The sequence below is a fragment of the Balaenoptera ricei genome, chromosome 10 (assembly GCF_028023285.1).
Source record: "Balaenoptera ricei isolate mBalRic1 chromosome 10, mBalRic1.hap2, whole genome shotgun sequence".
Taxonomy (NCBI): Eukaryota; Metazoa; Chordata; class Mammalia; order Artiodactyla; family Balaenopteridae; genus Balaenoptera; species Balaenoptera ricei.
In genome coordinates, this window is record NC_082648.1 from 21401214 (window position 1) to 21418893 (window position 17680).

The 17680-nt window shown below is 39.9% G+C and overlaps 1 protein-coding gene across 14 annotated transcripts in view; it reads right to left on the reverse strand.

Moving 5' to 3' along the window:
* LMNTD1 (lamin tail domain containing 1) overlaps positions 1 to 17680 on the reverse strand; it is a 431818-nt gene that overhangs the window by 124849 nt on the left and 289289 nt on the right. For all 14 annotated transcript variants that reach the window (XM_059935489.1, XM_059935481.1, XM_059935491.1 and 11 more), the window contains one exon: positions 5976 to 6060. The gene's annotated coding sequence lies outside the window, so the exon portion shown is untranslated. The remainder of the gene's footprint in view (positions 1 to 5975; positions 6061 to 17680) is intronic.

Here is a 17680-nt window from a genome sequence, read left to right on the forward strand (position 1 = left end):
ATTCAAAAATAAAAGACAGTCCAAACCACAAATCGACCTCTACAAATAATAATTATAACAGAAAAGCACGCTGGGCATAGACCCATGATAAGGTTTCTACATGGTACCTGTATAAATCACACACTGATTTCTTAACTAAATGAGGTCCTTCAGGTTATGCTGTGATTTTCAGTGTTATGAGAGCAAAGGGCATGTTCAGTGAATTTCCATGGTTGATTCTGCGCAAGTAGTCATTTTGCATATACAGCAAGCTGAGTCTATTTAAAGATAAAAATCCGTTCACCAAAGTCACCTTCACAAATTTTAGCGAATGTGTTGTTTCAGCAATGCCTACGGTATACTAGATTGATTAAATTTTTTTAAAAAAAGACACTTTGAAATTGCATTTAATTTTGAACAAAATGCAAATTTTCTAGGCAGTGTATGAGACTGAGCACACCCTTTCTGTGCTGATTGCATCAGGTGTCTTAGACAAAGCAGCAAATGGGGTCATTAGCTCCTAAAGGGGCAATTAGGTAAAAGTGCTGTAATTTACCAAATGTATAATGTATGATGCTTCTGGAAGGGTTTCAGTCTATGCAAAACAGGTCAAAATAATAACAGATGTTTCTTAAAGGGACACTAACACAATTCACTTCCTTCCTTTCTTTTTTCCTTCTTTCTCTCTTTCTTTCCTTCTGTCTTTCTTGTTCATATATATCTAAAGTTCATTTCCTATAGGATATTATATTGGCCAATTTAGAGATTATATCTTGCTTCAAAAATACAATTTTTTAGTGTTGATGAAAATATAAGATTACATAATTTTCATATTTTATGACCGGAATTCCTTGTATCTTCTTTTACTCTCCAAGGCAGCCTTTTCAATACAATACTTCTAATGTATTTAACGCTTTGTACATGCAGAAACACTCCTATCATCTGATGAGCATGGACGACACTTCAAAGTTACTTGTAATCCCACCAAGCCAGAAGGACAGCATTCCAGACTCTGGAAATTTCCTTCTAGAGGGACTTAAAAGTCTGTGCAAGCCATTAAGAATTAAGGAGATGACATGTAGTGAGAAAATCGGTGGTGAAAACACACCACTCATTTTAGTATATTGGTTTTGAAAAGAAGAAAATCATCAGAAATTAAGAAAAAAATATAGGTAGAATTTATTTTCAAGAACCCATCAAAGGCAGAAAAGAAAGTGCCCGGGGAGAAGGAGATAACACGCTTTATAGCGGGGGATGGGGGCAGATGTGTGAGGGAGCCCACTGTGGGAGAGCTGGGGCAATAGGTCAGCACAAGAGGCTTGACAGCCTTGGACATGCTCTTCCCTTCCTTTGGGAGAAACTATGAAAAGGGAAGAAAGAAGGGATAAGAAACTGCTATGTGTTGAGGTGGACACCCTACAAGTTCTGTTACAGAAATTTCATCATTTGGTCATAAAAAGGTCCCAATGATACATGGTAGTCCTCATTTTACAGATGCCTTCAACAGATTATCTGTTTATTTTACGCCTAGATGAGTAATTTATCTAGTTATATGCCATTCTGCTAACAAGTAGCACATACAGACTTTTAGGTCCCAAACCCATATTCATCCCCCCATTTCACCACACTGCATCCCAGAGAAAAAGGCTGAGGAGTCAGTGTACAGACATTATAATACTGTATGATATCGCTTACATGTGGAATCTAAAAAATAATACAAATGAATGTATGTGAAAAACAGAAACAGTCTCAGAGATGTAGAAAGCAAACTAATGGTTACCAAACGGGAGAGGGAAGTGGGGAGGGGCAAATTAGGGGTAGGGGATTAAGAAACACAAACTATGATATATAAGATAGACAAGCAATGAGGATATAGCACAGGGAATTACAGCTGTTATCTTGTAATAACTTTTAATGGAGTATGAGCTGTAAAAATACTGAATCACTATGCTGTATATCTGAAACTAATATAATATTGTAAACAAACTATTCTTCTATTTTTAAAATTTTAATTAAAAAAAAAGAAATGGAGGATGAGATTGACAGTGGTTTACTTTTATTCCAGCATTAAGAGGACATGGAGTTGGAGGTTTAAGGAGAATATAGAAATTTTCATCTGTGATACACAAATTAGTCTCTAATGTAGCTTTCCTTTAATCTGCTCTTACTGACTAGCTGTGACTGAATAAAACTTCGGCAATCAAGTCCTATTGATTTAAATATACTTTGTCATTCTGTCTGCTTAACTGTCTATCAGTAATGTTCTTGACACTGTTTCTCTGTCTCTCTATCTCTGTCAGTAGTTAGGAATGCACCAGAAAACTATATAAAGGAACTCTCTGTTGATATTTTTCATAAACCCATTTTAAAGCCATTTACTATCACCCAATTTGTTTGCCTTAGCTCAGTTCATTTTCACTGAGTTTCTTAGAGAGAGCACAACTTACAAGGCACACCATAATTGGGCAAATCTTGGCAACAAACATTTACTGAGCACAGTAAATTGATGCAGCTTGGCCAGATTCACCTGGTCATGTGAAGATGATGGAATAAACCAGGATGCTGACTGGTAAAGTAAAAAAATCACTAAGAACAATAATGACTTGAAAGGACCTTCTGTCCCGCCAGGACATAACTAGTTACAGGAGAGGAGCTAGGATCGTCAGGACCACGGGGCCAGCCTGCTTGGAGAGGACTGGCGAGTACTACAGCCAGCTAGGGGCAGCATGAGGTCTGGACAGCGTGTCAGATAACAGCTCTAACAGGCAGAAAAGAAGGGCGTGTGCTCTTACCCTGCACACAGATGCATGAATGTATACTGGGACCTCGGTGGCAAATGCCAGTAGGCAAGAAGAGGAAACAAGAACTACAATCCTGAAAACTGACCCAGCTATGGCTCTGACCTCCCAGAAAATAGCCAATAGCCTGAATATGCAGTCAAAAGTGAGTGTGGCCGCATCAAGTTCTCGTCCAGTCTAGGTAGATACCCACAGGAGCACCAAAGCAACGAGAAGCAGGACTCGGGGAGTGGGACCCACGCATTCATAGTGGAGCCATGTGGTCAGTCTGTTGAAAGACTGGAGACAATGCAACAGGGCTGAGTAAAAGTGAGGCAGGGTGGCGGGTCCCAGCTAGCCAGCCGAGCTGAGGGTAAGGAGGGACGTCAGGACACTGACGCGTTCAACAGAAGTCCAAGGCGTAAACGCAGACATACAGAAGGGCCTGGTATAGCACAGGTCACATAGTGATTACCCCCAGATTTCTGGATCTCTTGTCTACATCTGCAAGACTAACTCCAGACCTCATCTGCTGAGGTTGGGGTGGGAGGACTAGGAGAGGACAGAAACTTCCCAGCTTCTCTCTCTCCTGGTTTGATTGGCATTGGTACTTGGCCAGACTGCACCTTCAGGGGACATGCTTCCTGGGGTACAGGGGAGGCGGGCTGAGGGATGTGGTACAGTACAGAGGCAAATAGCTTCTGCCCGATTTCATGCTTCCTGTTAGGCGTGGGTCAGCAAGAACATGAGCCTGCGGGAAGATCCTAACCAGGACAGGGACACCCGCAGAGTTATTGGGATCCGAGAGTGCGAAAACTTCCTTAGCTCAGGGGCCTACACAGATGTGGGAGAGGTCATGCCAGGTCAGTGACCATGGTATCTGGGGCTGAGATCATCTCTCAAGGTGACCCTTCAAAGCCTGGGGTCATGAAACCAAATTAGGGCGGAACACTAGAGATGCCTGTTCACTGCCCAGGCAGTGGCCCCTGAAGAACGTGCTAAGCAGGATTTTCCTGTCTTCCTCATTCCATCCCTTTCTTGGGTCTTGCTGAGTGCTGGTTAGTCCACCTCTGCCTGACGGTTGCTTTACAGAGTTCTGGAAGTTACTTTAAAACATTTTAGCTTATATATATTTTTATCCCCACCAAAAGCTTTTTTGGTAAGCAATAAACATTAAATATTAAATATTTTTAAATTAAATGTTCTCTGAGTGCCCACTGTGTACAGATCATTCACCGTCAATGAAAAGAAAGAGCTTGACTTGCTCACTTCCATACATTTTCAATCAATCATATTTGAACGTCTATATCATCCCTCTCTGGCCCATTATTCCCCTCCTCCCCACATGATACAGGTTCCCGAGGAGATTTGAAAAATTAACCATTTCGAATAGCCTGAAATTTAAAATAAAATTTAAATTAAAAAAAAAAAAAAAAACCGGCCTGGACAGGTGTGGGGCATTACCAGAGAAAATTCCTACTTCCAGAAATCTCTCTGCTTTTTTTGCCAAGCAGCTCAAGACTGCCTAGATTTGGAGAGAAACCCGGGCTGCTCTGTAAGCAATTTCTGGCGAACCTCCCTATTTTCTGGGAAATCTCAACAGGAGATTGCCCAATTCGATTCCAGAGTCTTTCAGGAATGGAAGGGCAAGGGTGTTGAGGGTATATTTCAAATCCTTCCTTGGATTGGGAGAAGCTGCTGATACCACAGGCATAAGAATGTTTTCTCCCCAGCTTTTCTTCTTCACCCCATCATCCCACCACCAGCCTTCACACCACACACACACACACACACACACACACACACAGCTTGAGAGAGAGCAGATTTTATTCAAATGTAAGGCCAAAGTGACTCTGCCACTTATATCTAATCAAATAGAATTACAGGCAGGGATGTAAGAAAACAACTTAAGAAATGATGCAGTATGTCATGATGACCTGACCAAAATAATATAAACTGGTAAAGTACTGAAGGCAGACAAGTATTTCAAAAGTCAAAGCAGAGCCTGGCTCTCCTGAGGACTAAATGGCAGCTAAAGGAAAGAGCTGAGCCTTGGTCTGGATTGTGGAAGTGAATAAATAAAAAAGAAAGGCAAAAGAGCCCATATCCAGGCATGGCTGGAAATTAAGGAAAACAAAGGAAACTGGAATGAGGCAGATCAATGCTGTAAACCTGAAGCAAGCACAGGGCAATGCTGAGATGGTGTAAATTACAGTTTACACAATCTCCACAGTCTGTACATTTCAAAATAAATTAATTAATGTAGAGGGAAAAGGAGAATGTGTTAATTCTACAATGTAATAAAATCAGTTTCCAAATCTGAAAAAAAATTATAGTCAGACTCATTAGCTTATTAACATTTTGACTTCAATGTTTCAGAATTTGGAATGTGAATAGAAATCATCTTTCAGAGGGAAAATGTCATAATATCCCCTGGGCACATGTGGGTTCTGCCACTAATTAACCCACTGGCAGGATCTTCCAAAGGACTGCCGCTGCCCGCCTCGGTACAGGCCGTACTGTCAGAAGAAATGGGCTGAAACACCGTGTTCTACCACCCAGAACTCGTGCTAATGGTGCTCCTACTGCAATATTCTCTGAATTGGAAAGGACCACAAATGCCTCTGTGTGAAGAGAATTAATGGGGGTACGTGGAGGATTGCGAGTGGAAAAGAGAGGTCTGGGCACAGGGCTCAGAGCCCGACAAGCTCCTAGGTGAATAGTTTTTTCCTAAGGTTTCATCAGAAATGCTGTAGGTCTCAACTCTGTCAACTGTTCAGCTTGATGAGGTTCTTTCTCAAAGGCACCTGACACAATACAGTCGTGTTCCAATCCGGGATAGCAAGATTAACTCGAGGACAATAGGACATGACCCTGATGGTCTGAAGATTAACAAGTACTTGAAACAAAACAAAACAAACAAACAAAAAACCCAAACTCACAAACAAAAAACTTTAGAGGAGGAACAGCTTGTAACCCTTAGAAATGTATCTGTGCAAGTTTCTAGAATCAGGATTTCCCAAGAGATCGGTGTGAACACCCTGTTTTGCTCAACCCTGGCTATTGTTGTAAAACAAACATTTCTATTTGGCTGCATACAGTATTCATAAAGCGCCTTAGAATTATTTGCAGAATATGATCCTCAATCCAGGTAAAGAAAGCAACAATTATAATCCATGCCCAACGTTGATCATGAAAAAAGCAGATAAGTGTGCTTACCGCAATCGCTGCAGTTGTTTTCTGGCCGCATAAAAATATAACGCCTACGTGTTGTCCAGCAAAGTTGCCAAGTCAGTGCAAGGTCCTTTATGAGACAATAAAGAATAAATACAGTCAGATAAGAACACAGGAACTGACACAGTGGGTGGTCCAGTGTTCCTGCAGCTCTGTCATCTATTGCCAGCACAACCTCAGCAGGGAAGGGAGGGCTTGGTTTTCCTTCCTAACTGTATGCCGTTCCCAATTCTCTTCATCCCACAGTGCAATCTCTGTTTTATAGGCTCCTTAGCAGAACGCACACTCCAAACCTTTCAGCTTTTCTTAGTTGCTAGGAATGGATCTGCCGTTCATATTTCAAATTCTTCAAATTTCTTCAAATGCCGTTTCAAATTCTTTCAAAATTCACGTATATCTTCTTGCATTACTACCCCCCAAAGTCATGAGTTCCACAAAAGAACTTTCTATGTAAAATGGTAAGCTAGACAGTGAAAATTTGAACCTTCTTTTTTCTGTAAGAAACTACATGAAAATACCCCAAAGGCATTTTTTAGAGCAATAAAGCATACTTGGAAAACTTTAAGGAATTTACTCAAGAGACGGACAAAATATAGAGTCCTAAAAGAATTGGAGGTCTCAAATTTGGGGATTCCATTAGCAGTATTAGGGCCTTGAATATTTTAAGCTCTAGATCTGCGTCCATGTCTCACTTTTCCCAACAATGATCCGAGTACCTGACACATAGAGGGTCCTATTCAATCTATATTCATTTAAAGAAAATGACTGATGTACTGGTATATGCATATGTAATCTACATCTATCAGGCCTAGTTATAGGTAAATTAAAATATTATGGTTTTCTTGAAGCTTTTAGTTTTTCAGGATTTCCCTCTTCTTTCAAAAATCTTCCTAATACTTAATATGCTTTATATTTCTTCATAGCTGCTATTACTATCTGATATTATTTAATGGGTTTACCTGTTTGGTTTTGGCCTGTTTCTACCACAAGAATGTGAGTCCAGGTAGTAATTTTGTCCATTTATTCAAACACTGTGTCAGGTACTGAAATAGTACCGGTATGTAGTATGCACTCAATAAGTACTTGTTGATTGGTGAGGGAATGGATTTTCATCCACACGTTATTACTGACCAAGTATTTCCCACCAGAGAGAGGGCAACAAGGCCAAGTGAAGGGACTTAGAGTCCAGTCAAGACAACCAAGAGATCACTGCCCAGCCACCAGCAGGTCACAGATGGCATACTCTGTGCCTTGAGCCTAGCTCCCTTATTTAGTGCCCAAATTTGTTTTGCAGTGTGGTTCTTATTACTGTACCTGTATTCCAACCATTTGAGAGCATAAAGACATTGATTTTTTATTTTAAAATAAAAATAATACTAATAAAATGTTCTATTTCCTTCTGCTCAATAATCAGGCAGACCAGAGAAACTCTAGTCCTCAACTGACAACTTGTTGCCATAGTAACAATAACAAGCTTGATTTCTTAGGGAAGGTGAAAAACTATTTTCAGTTCTTCTGTTTAGGGAACAGTCTCTTGTTTTTTATGTTTCCGTTTATTTGGGTGCAGAGGGAAAAAAAGACTATCTTATCCTTTAAAAACTTAGTAGCCAATCATTATAATTGTTTTGATGTTTAATTTTCCCACAAAGACTTTTTTAGAGAAGGTAATTTTTCTCAGCAAGTGGAAGAGATAGCATCACCTTCATTCTATGTGATCAGCTTTATTTCCATTTTACAGATGAGTAAAGAGAAGTATCACATTATGGGTGATCTATCTCAGCTCAAAATGAAAATGACTGACTCAAATGATTAGAATTGTAATCAAAGTAGATCCAATTAGAATCCAAAGATGATTTTAAAGTTCTGCAGATGTGGTCCTTTTCTCCTTTTACATTTGGTTTGGTTTTCCATTGACTCTATAAGTAAGGAGATTCAACACAGACACCTATTAGTGAGATGAATGACAAATGGAGAGTTGTAAGTGATTGACGATAGGCTGAGCATTCATCAATGTTTGGCGCAAATTGGGTTATTTTAGACTAAATGCTGCTTTGGGAAATTAGGTATAAAGCTTTTGCAAGGGGGCACTTTCTAGAACATATTTTGTACTCTAAAATGCAGGCAGATTCTAATAATCAGTGATTTTTTTTCAATATATGTATGATGTAGTACATAGCACAAAATAATACTAAGATTGCTTTTTTAATGAATGACCTTGAATAACATTGACTTTTATTATCACAATCTAATATTTATGATTTTCTTTTTTCAGGTTCAGTCTGCCTTTCCTGATATATTTTACACTTTTTGAGGGTATTGATCATGCCTTGTCCTTTATTTGTATGCAATAGTCAAATGCTTATTAATTTATCACTTTCTCTAATAGAGAAAATGAAAGTAATCAAAATGTTTCATTTTTCTTGAAGAAGAATGTTTATTGAAAGACTATTAGTTCTACTCTAAAAATGATGCACATTCATTTTAGAGAAATGGGAAATAATACAAAATAAAATTAAAATTTGCTATTTTCCAACCTGGAAATAACTTACACTAATAACATTTAGTAAATTTAATTTACTTAATTTTTCTTGGTGTATGTAAAAATATGCCCTTTAAAAGAAATCAAAACCACGATTGCCATCTTGCTTTGTATTCAGCTCCATTCCTTTGACAAAAGTTAAACATTTTCCATTTAGGTACAATTAGCACAATATAAAAGCAAGGAATGAAAATAGAACACCTTATATTTTAAATTAGCATGAATCACAAACAGGTGCAATGTTCCTTCTAAAATGTATTTTTAAAACCACTCAGCTATTATTAAATTCTAACGCAATAAACAGAATTGCCTGAAGCCCTGCTCTTAAGTGCCAAAAAAAAAAAAAAAAGGATGATCTTCAGGTCTTGGTGTGCATTTCTAGGTTCTATCCCCCTATTCTTCCCGCTTCAATTGCAGCTTGTCCTCTGTCAAGAAGGCCCAAGAGCGAGGAAGTGGCATTGAGCAGCTCAACCCTTCCCATCATTTCCTTTCATCAATCCATATGTGCAGATACCTGCTGTATTCCCAAATACAACACTGCTTCTCAGCTTCTTTGAGCTCTTCTTTTCAACACGTCACAGGACAGATCCCCAGTCAGAATCACGGGCATCACCAATGCAATAGCTCTCGCCCATATCGCTATATCTTCTCTTTCAGTGTATTAGTTTTCAGGAGTCATAGCATTTTGTGTTTTGGGGTTGGTTTATTTATTTGTTCTATGTTTAAAGCAAAAGCTTTCATGTGCTTTAAAGTAATGAAATGACTGAATCACTCCTTATAAGCTATGAAAAAAAATCTTCAGTTTATAAAAGAAGGTAATATTTTATTGCATTATTTTATTTCTAAAAAAAAATCATTTAGCTTTCCAACAAATCTGTAATTTAAAAAATGGAATAGAAGTTAGTGACTTAAAAATAAAAGAGCTGTTTTTTGTTGTTCTTAGCACTTTTAAATTGCATAGCAATTTAGCATATGAAACAGAAAGTGAAACATTTGTTCTTATTGTTGGCTGGCCAACCATCTATGTTTGCCTGGTACTACCCCAGGCTAGTGGTGGTTTCAGGGGCACTGAAAGTCACATGTCCTGGGGAAACTCCTCAGTCCCAGAAAAACCAGGATAGTTGGTCACCCTAAGTCTTGTTCCGTGAGATACATTATATTTATCAGACCACTGATGTTCATGATGCTGGCGGTATTTCCTAGGGAGTGAAAAATAGTTTAAACAAATCAAACTTTTACCCATTTTATGGTCTAATTTCTGTCAAGTCTAACAATAGGCTATTGTGGTCATTCTGGGGAGATGTTTTCAGACCTCTGCATTTCTTACAAGAATATATGATCTGAAAAACTGTTTGTTAATTGCCCAAAAGTCCATACGTTGATGCATGCATACAATAGCGATTGGATAAAACTGCAAGGACTCCATTTTCCATTGCCCTTTCGTTTCTGGCTACTTTTAATTCTGAACAGAACCAAAGCCCCGACAATTCCAAACTTCATGTCTTTCAGATGTGACTTTTTCCCCCCAAATCTCTAGCACTGGGGTCTCTACTAAAGCTAACATTTCCTGTAGTTCTCCAGAGCTTTCTCTGCACCAAAGCAAGGCATCCACTGAGAGGCCGGAGAAAGAGCGCTCTAACTGGTGGTACCACACTTGTGAACACCTGCCATCCTTCTGCCTATTGGTAGAAAATAATCTACCCCTGGAAGCCTTCCTCTCTCTCTCTCTCTCTCACTTTTTTGGCAGATTTTGCTAGCAATCTGTCCTCAAGCTGACCTTACTTCAGGGCTCTTTTGCTAACACAGTGCAATGTAGTGACTGCCTCTTCAATTCATCCTGGGGTTGAAGACTGTACGTCACATAATTGTCAACATCTTGATGCACGGTCATATTTTGTTAATATGAAAATTCATTACTGTTCCCACACTGGGCACAGAAACATTTCATAACATCTGGGAAAAAAAGGTTTTATGACAAGAAAAAAAATACTGACATTTCCTTTTCAGCTTGTACTAGTTTATAACTTGCACGCAGGAAACTCCAATGTTAATGTTCATTGCTTGAGCATCTGGAAAATGGAAGCTCATTGTTTTTGGTAAATTTTGCCCATATCCTATAATTTCATTTGTAAATTTGGGAGGCACTGTGACATTTTTTTTATCCTGATAAAAATATCAAAGACCAATTTTTTTTTAACTCACTAGATACAGTTTTGAATTTAAATAGAGACCATGATTTGAATGGTGATTAACATAATTACTGTGGGACCATATTTTATTTTTAGAAAATATTTCAAGAGAAAACCTATATCACTCAAAGACATTTTGGAATTTGTTTTGTACCTAAGATTAAAGAGGCATAATTTTATTGCCCCAATATAATAGAAGATAAATGGAACGTTGTTTTGAAATATTATTTTTAAAAAGAACTCTCAGACATCCATTGTAAATAACTAGATCCTTAAAATATGTCAGTTTATAAATATTATGTGAGGATTATGTTGGCTCCATATACCGCTTTGAGGGTTTGAATTTCCTCTGGAATATTGGTTGTAGATGCATAAAGAAGGAATATATACCATATCAAGTTGTAACAAGAAAGGCAATGTGGCCTCATATTTCATCTTCTGGACTTTCTAATCAGTTAGATATAGGTATAAGTTTCAGCTCTGCCACTGACTAAGTGGGCCACTTTGGACAAGTTACCAAAACTCTTTAAGCCTTGGTTTTCTCATTTGTAAAATGGGGAGGCTTTTACGAAAATTAGATGAAATAAGGTACAAACAGCACTTAGCACAACGTCTGGCATGTGTTAAGCACTCAGTAAACGATAGACACTATTACTAGTTTCATTAATTACCAGAGATACTGGGATGCACAATGAAAGCAACATTTTTGAAGCTGTCTTTGGCTTCTGTCTCTCCAAAGAAAGCCCTCCTCGACTTATGATGGTGGACAGCCCAACCAGAGTTCCAGGTACATACAAATGTCTTTTTATCCAAGAAACCCTCCCTGATTCCCTCAACTATATGTGAACATTTACTCTTTTACCTGCCCACAGTTCTTATCAGTTGCCTAAAGTCAAATCCCCAAATATACAGAGGCATTGGTATTTACAGTCCTTTGTGTTCTTACCACCCTGGGGGCAGGGGCTTTGTTTTCCTCATCTTTGTGTTCCCCATCCTCTAAGCTCCTAATGGCTAAGATAGATGAATGTAGGCAACTAGAAGTCCAAGCAGCATATGATAGGTGCAGAGAAAGTAGTGTAAACAAAGCTGTCAATGTTCAGAAGAGGGTGAGGTGGTAACTTGTGGTGGAGGTGATAAGAAAAGATCTGTCTGGAGGAAGTAGCTTTGAAGTGGGACAGAAAGGCTTAAGAGGATTTCAAAGGAGAAAAATAGAAAGAAGGCAACTTCATGAAGAAACAAATGAACCACAAAGAACAAGTCAGTTTGATCAGAGCAAGTTGAGTGTGTGATGGGGGGGAGATAATCCCCAAAGGGAAGTTACAGTATGATTGCAGAGAACCCTAAAGGACAGGCCAAGGAGGCTGGATTTTATTGGGGTCAGTGGGGAGTTGCCAAAGCTTTGAGAGCAGAAAGTGACGCAGAGAAGAGATGCCAGCTGCTCCCATCGCGACCTTCCAACTCTGTATTCATCCAAACTCATATAAACTTGCTAAATATTTCCAAATTATCTGTCCCATCTGTGTCTTCGAGACACAGTCATGCCACATACTAAGTCTTGAAAGTATGTAAAGCTAGCAGTCAACCACAGCTCTTGTTTCTGCAATAGAAAGTAAGTTTCTGTTCTAGGTAAGAGCAGGGGTTTGGGAGGTAAAAGGTCCTGGATTCAAATCTTAGCTCTGTCAGTTACTAAAGAGTGATCTCAACAAATGATTTAATCACTGTAAGGCATAGTTTCCTCACCTCTAGATTATGTAATTATATTAACTCATAGGGTTATTGTGAAGTTTAAATACCATGCATGTAAAGAACTTAGCAGAGACTATAGAAACTGCTCACATGACTCTACTACGATTCATCATTTCTCCATCTCATCTCTCTGGTTCTTTAAATCCCTGGTTTTCTTTGGCCTCCAGCTTTTTTTTTTTTTTCTTTTTTTTAACATCTTTATTGGAGTATAATTGCTTTACAATGGCGTGTTAGTTTCTGCTTTATAACAAAGTGAATCAGCTATACTATACATATATCCCCATATCTCCTCTCTCTTGCCTCTCCCTCCCACCCTCCCTATCCCACCCCTCTAGGCGGTCACAAATCACTGAGCTGATCTCCCTGTGCTATGTGGCTGCTTCCCACTAGCTATCTGTTTTACACTTGGTAGTGTATATATGTCAATGCCACTCTTTCACTTCGTCCCAGCTTACCCTTCCCCCTCCCCGTGTCCTCAAGTCCATTCTCTAGGCCTGCGTCTTTATTCCTGTCCTGCTCTTGGGTTCATCAGAGCGATTTCTTTTTTTTTTCTTAGATTCCATATATATGTGTTAGTATACGGTATTTGTTTTTCTCCTTCTGACGTACTTCACTCTGTATGAGAGACTCTAGGTCCATCCACCTCACTACAAATAACTCAATTTCATTTCTTTTTATGGCTGAGTAATATTCCATTGTATATAGGTGCCACGTCTTCTTTATCCATTCATCTGATGATGGACACTTAGGTTGCTTCCATGTCCTGGCTATTGTAAATAGAGCTGCAATGAACATTGTGGTACATGACTCTTTTTGAATTATGGTTTCCTCAGGGTATATGCCCAGTAGTGGGATTGCTGGGTCATATGGTAGTTCTAGTTTTAGTTTTTTAAGGAACCTCCATACTGTTCTCCACAGTAGGCCTCCAGCTTTTGATACTGTTTCCAGTTCCCCATCATGTTTGACAATATGATTAGGCTCCCTCCTCTAGTATCAGGGGCATTGCAGGAAAGGCTGATCCACTTCAAATGGCTTAAGCCTGAAGACAGTATAATAAAGGGACTGTTTACAGAGATGGGGACTGGGTTAAGAAAACAAGGGATGGTGGAGCACCAATGAATGAGAAATCATGATCACCTTTAAGTTTAAAGTAGAAGAGGGACTAAAAAACTAAAAATAGAGCTACCATATGATCTAGCAATCCCACTCCTGGGCATATATCCGGAGAAAACCATAATTTGAAAAGATACATGCACCCCAATATTCATTGCAGCACTATTTACAATAGCCCAGACATGGAAGCAACCTAAATGTCCATCGACAGAGGAATGGATAAAGATGTTGTATGTATATACAGTGGAATATTACTCAACCATTAAAAAGAATTAAATGATGTCATTTGCAGCAACATGGGTGGACCTAGAGATTGTCATACTGAGTGAAGTAAGTCAGACAGAGAAAGACAAATATCATATGATATCACTTATATGTGGAATCTAAAAAAATGGTACAAATGAACTTATTTACAAAACAGAAATAGAGTCACAGATGTAGAAAACAATCTTATGGTTACTGGGGGGGAAAGAAGGGGGAGGGATAAATTGGGAGACTGGGATTGACATATACACACTACTATATAAAACAGATAACTAATAAGGACCTACTGTATAGCACAGGGAACTCTACCCAATACTCTGTAATGACCTGTATGGGAAAAGAATCTAAAAAAGAGTGGATATATGTATATGTATAACTGATTCACTTTGCTGTACAGCAGAAACTAACATTAACATCATAAATCAACTATACTCCAATAAAAATTAATTAAAAATAAAATAAAATTTTTTTTTAATTTTTAAAAAAAGTAGAAGAGGGGCAAAGGTGTCTGGAGACAAGTGGTCGCTAGAGCTGTGGCCTGGGAGGAATGCAGCCACCCCTGAATAACAGTGAGGCAGGGAGGGAGCTGTGTGTGTGCAGGGGAATAATCCAACCTCTTTCCCTGCTTTCCCTCCAATGTCTTGCCAGTGACTTCCATTGGCTGAACCCAGTTCGAAGCAAATCAATAAGAGAACCAGGTGATGCAGTCTACAGAGGCCAGTTTTCTGGGGCACAAGCAAGGCAGAGAAGACCAGAGAACAGATGGTGCACTGTGGCTGGGGCAAAATGTGTTCTTGCTTTCCAAATAAGGGGTAGAAGTGTTAGAAGGAACCAAAACATTTCAATGGAAGGTTACCACTGCCTCCATGACAGACGGAGGGAATGAAGCTCAGAGAGGTAGTGACTTGCCAATGTTACCACCTAGAAGAAGGAACCAAATCAGAGCCCTAAATGGTGCCTCAGGCCTACCCCATTCCCCACTACACTGCATAGCTCCACTCAGAGTGATGGCTGAAATGATCTTGGTCTCGCCCAAGCAGTTTCTGCCCTGAGATAAGCCAAGGGTATGAAATCATATCTTGTTTTTTACCCTTCCTTCAGTTCCCTACATTCTTGGTCTGAATCCATTCGTTGGGATTTTCCAAATAATCTTTCAGAGAGGGTTTCTTTTTTTTTTTTTTTAATGCTTTTTTTTTTTTTAATATTTATTTATTTATTTATGGCTGTGTTGGGTCTTCGTTTCTGTGCGAGGGCTTTCTCTAGTTGTGGCAAGTGGGGACCACTCTTCATCGCAGTGCGCGGGCCTCTCACTATCGCGGCCTCTCTTGTTGCGGAGCACAGGCTCCAGATGCGCAGGCTCAGTAATTGTGGCTCACGGGCCCAGCTGCTCCGCGGCATGTGGGATCTTCCCAAACCAGGGCTCGAACCCGTGTCCCCTGCATTGGCAGGCAGATTCTCAACCACTGCGCCACCAGGGAAGCCCCAGAGAGGGTTTCTTAAACATTAACTTTGAAAGTTATTGACATTAGGAAATTGGGTTCCCTCCTTTTTAGGGAGAGGGAAGGTTAGATCTAAGATATAAAGGCATCCGAAAGAAAGAAAAAGAAAGGGAGAGAAAGAAAGGCAAGAAAGAAAGAAAAAAGGAAGGAAGGAAGGGAGGAAGGAGGGGGGTGGGGAGAGGGACAGGGAGAGAGAGAAGCTCAGCAGAAACAGTTTGGGCAACATTATTTGTAATAGCTAAAAATTGGAGACTAACCAAATGCCTATCAACAACAGTAGAATGGGAAACTGTGGAATATCCACATAATGCAATATTATACAGGAAGGGAACTAAAACTGCATGCAAAAAAAGAAATGAAATTCATAGATACAGTATTAATAGAAGGAAGTCAGAACCCATTTGTAAGATTTCAGAAGCAGGCAAAAATAATCTATGGTGTTAGAAGATAGGATTGTGGCTATCTTAGGGGCTGGGAAATGGAAAGGAGTTTCTGTGTTGTTAATAATTTTCTGGGTTTTGTCTATTTGTTTGTTTTAGTTTATTTGTTTAATCTGGGTGGTGGTTGTACAGGTGTGTTCATTTTGTGAAAATTCATTGAGCTGTCCCTTATGAATTGTGCCCTTTTTTTTTAAATTTGTTTTTTTTAACATCTTTTTTTTATTAGTTATCCATTTTATACACATCAGTGTATACATGTCAATCCCAATCTCCCAGTTCATCCCACCACCACCCCCACCCGCAGCTGCTTTCCCCCCTTGGTGTCCATACGTGTGCCCTTTTCTATATGCGCAGACATACAATTTCAGGTAGCCAGCTGCATTAGTCAGTTTTGGCGCAGTAAAGAGTATTCTTCCAAAATCTCTGTGGCTTTCAACACAGTTTTCTCTTTGTGCTATGCAGAATTCTAAGAAGGCCCCCATGGTCTCCATCCCTTGGTGTTACTCCTGTGATTGTGTTACCTTACATGGAAAAGGGATTTTGCAGATTGTGCTGGGCTCCTTGCCCTCCAGGTCCAGCCCCTGCGTGTGCCTCTGTCCTGACGCTGGCCCTTCCCGCCCAGCTCCTTCCCACACCACCCGGGGTCCCCAGGAGCACCACACCAGACCCCCTTATGGAGATGGCAGTTGCACAGGCTCTGGCCCTGCTGGCTTCCTTGGGACCTCCTCTTTATGCATCAGTTGACTTGAAGGTAAGGAGATTATCTGGGTGGACCTAACCTAATTACATGAACCCTTTAAAAGCAGAATGTCTTCTGGTCAGAGACTTGACAGGAGGGAGATTCAGAGTGCCGTTACTGGCTTGAGGATGAAAGATGACACACTGAAAAGACCTGAGAACAGCCCCTAGGAACTGAGAGCAACCCCTGGCCCACAGCCAGCAAGAAAACAGGACCTCAGTCCTACAACCACAAGGAAATAAGTTCTGTCAATGACCAGTGAGCTCAGAAGAGAACTCCAAACCTCAGTGAGAACAGCTGCTGACACCCTGATCTCAGCCCAGTGAGACACTGAGCACGGTATCCGATAGCCCCATGCCCACACATCTGACCTACAGAAATTGTGAGATGATACATTGTGGTTTTAAGGTGCTAAGTTTGTGGTAATTTGTTTGCAACAATAGAAAACGAATGCACATTTTGTTCACATTTTGGCGGCTTTGTGTTGGCAGCTGCCGAGACCCTGCTCAGCTCTGCTCCACGAGTCTTCACATTCTGGGACCCATATTGAAGGAACTTCCATATTTGGGACATTCATATGACAGAGGGAAAAGAGCAAGTGAGATCACAAAAGCCCATGATGTCTCTTAAAGTATGTAGTGTTCATCACATCTGCTCACACTCCAATGGCCGAAGCAGGCCACACAACCAGGACCAAAGGCGATGGGGCAGGATGTATAATCTTCTTATAGAAAAGGGGAGATTGAATAATATTAAAAAACAATACAATCTATCACCATGGACTGTTATAACTGTGGCCTAATTGGAAAGAGCAGAGTCTTTGGTGTCAGAAAGTCTTGAGTATGAATCTTGGGACCACCACCTTACTGGCTGTGTGACCACAGGGAAGTTAGGAAATTCCTCTGAGCCTTGGTCTCTTAAATGGTAAATACCTATCTTACAGGATTGGTGTGAATGTTAAATGTACCAATATGATGCCTGGTAGACACTCTAATATGTGTTGATAAATATTAGCCTCAGACTCTTACCTCAGGGATTAACCAGAATGTAATTCTTCCAAAGGGAGAAGTCAGGGAAAGGAAGCCACATCTAAACACACCTCCTTTCCCCCATTTTCCTAATAAAACTAATGCAGAGTCCAAAATATTTAATTCCTTTATA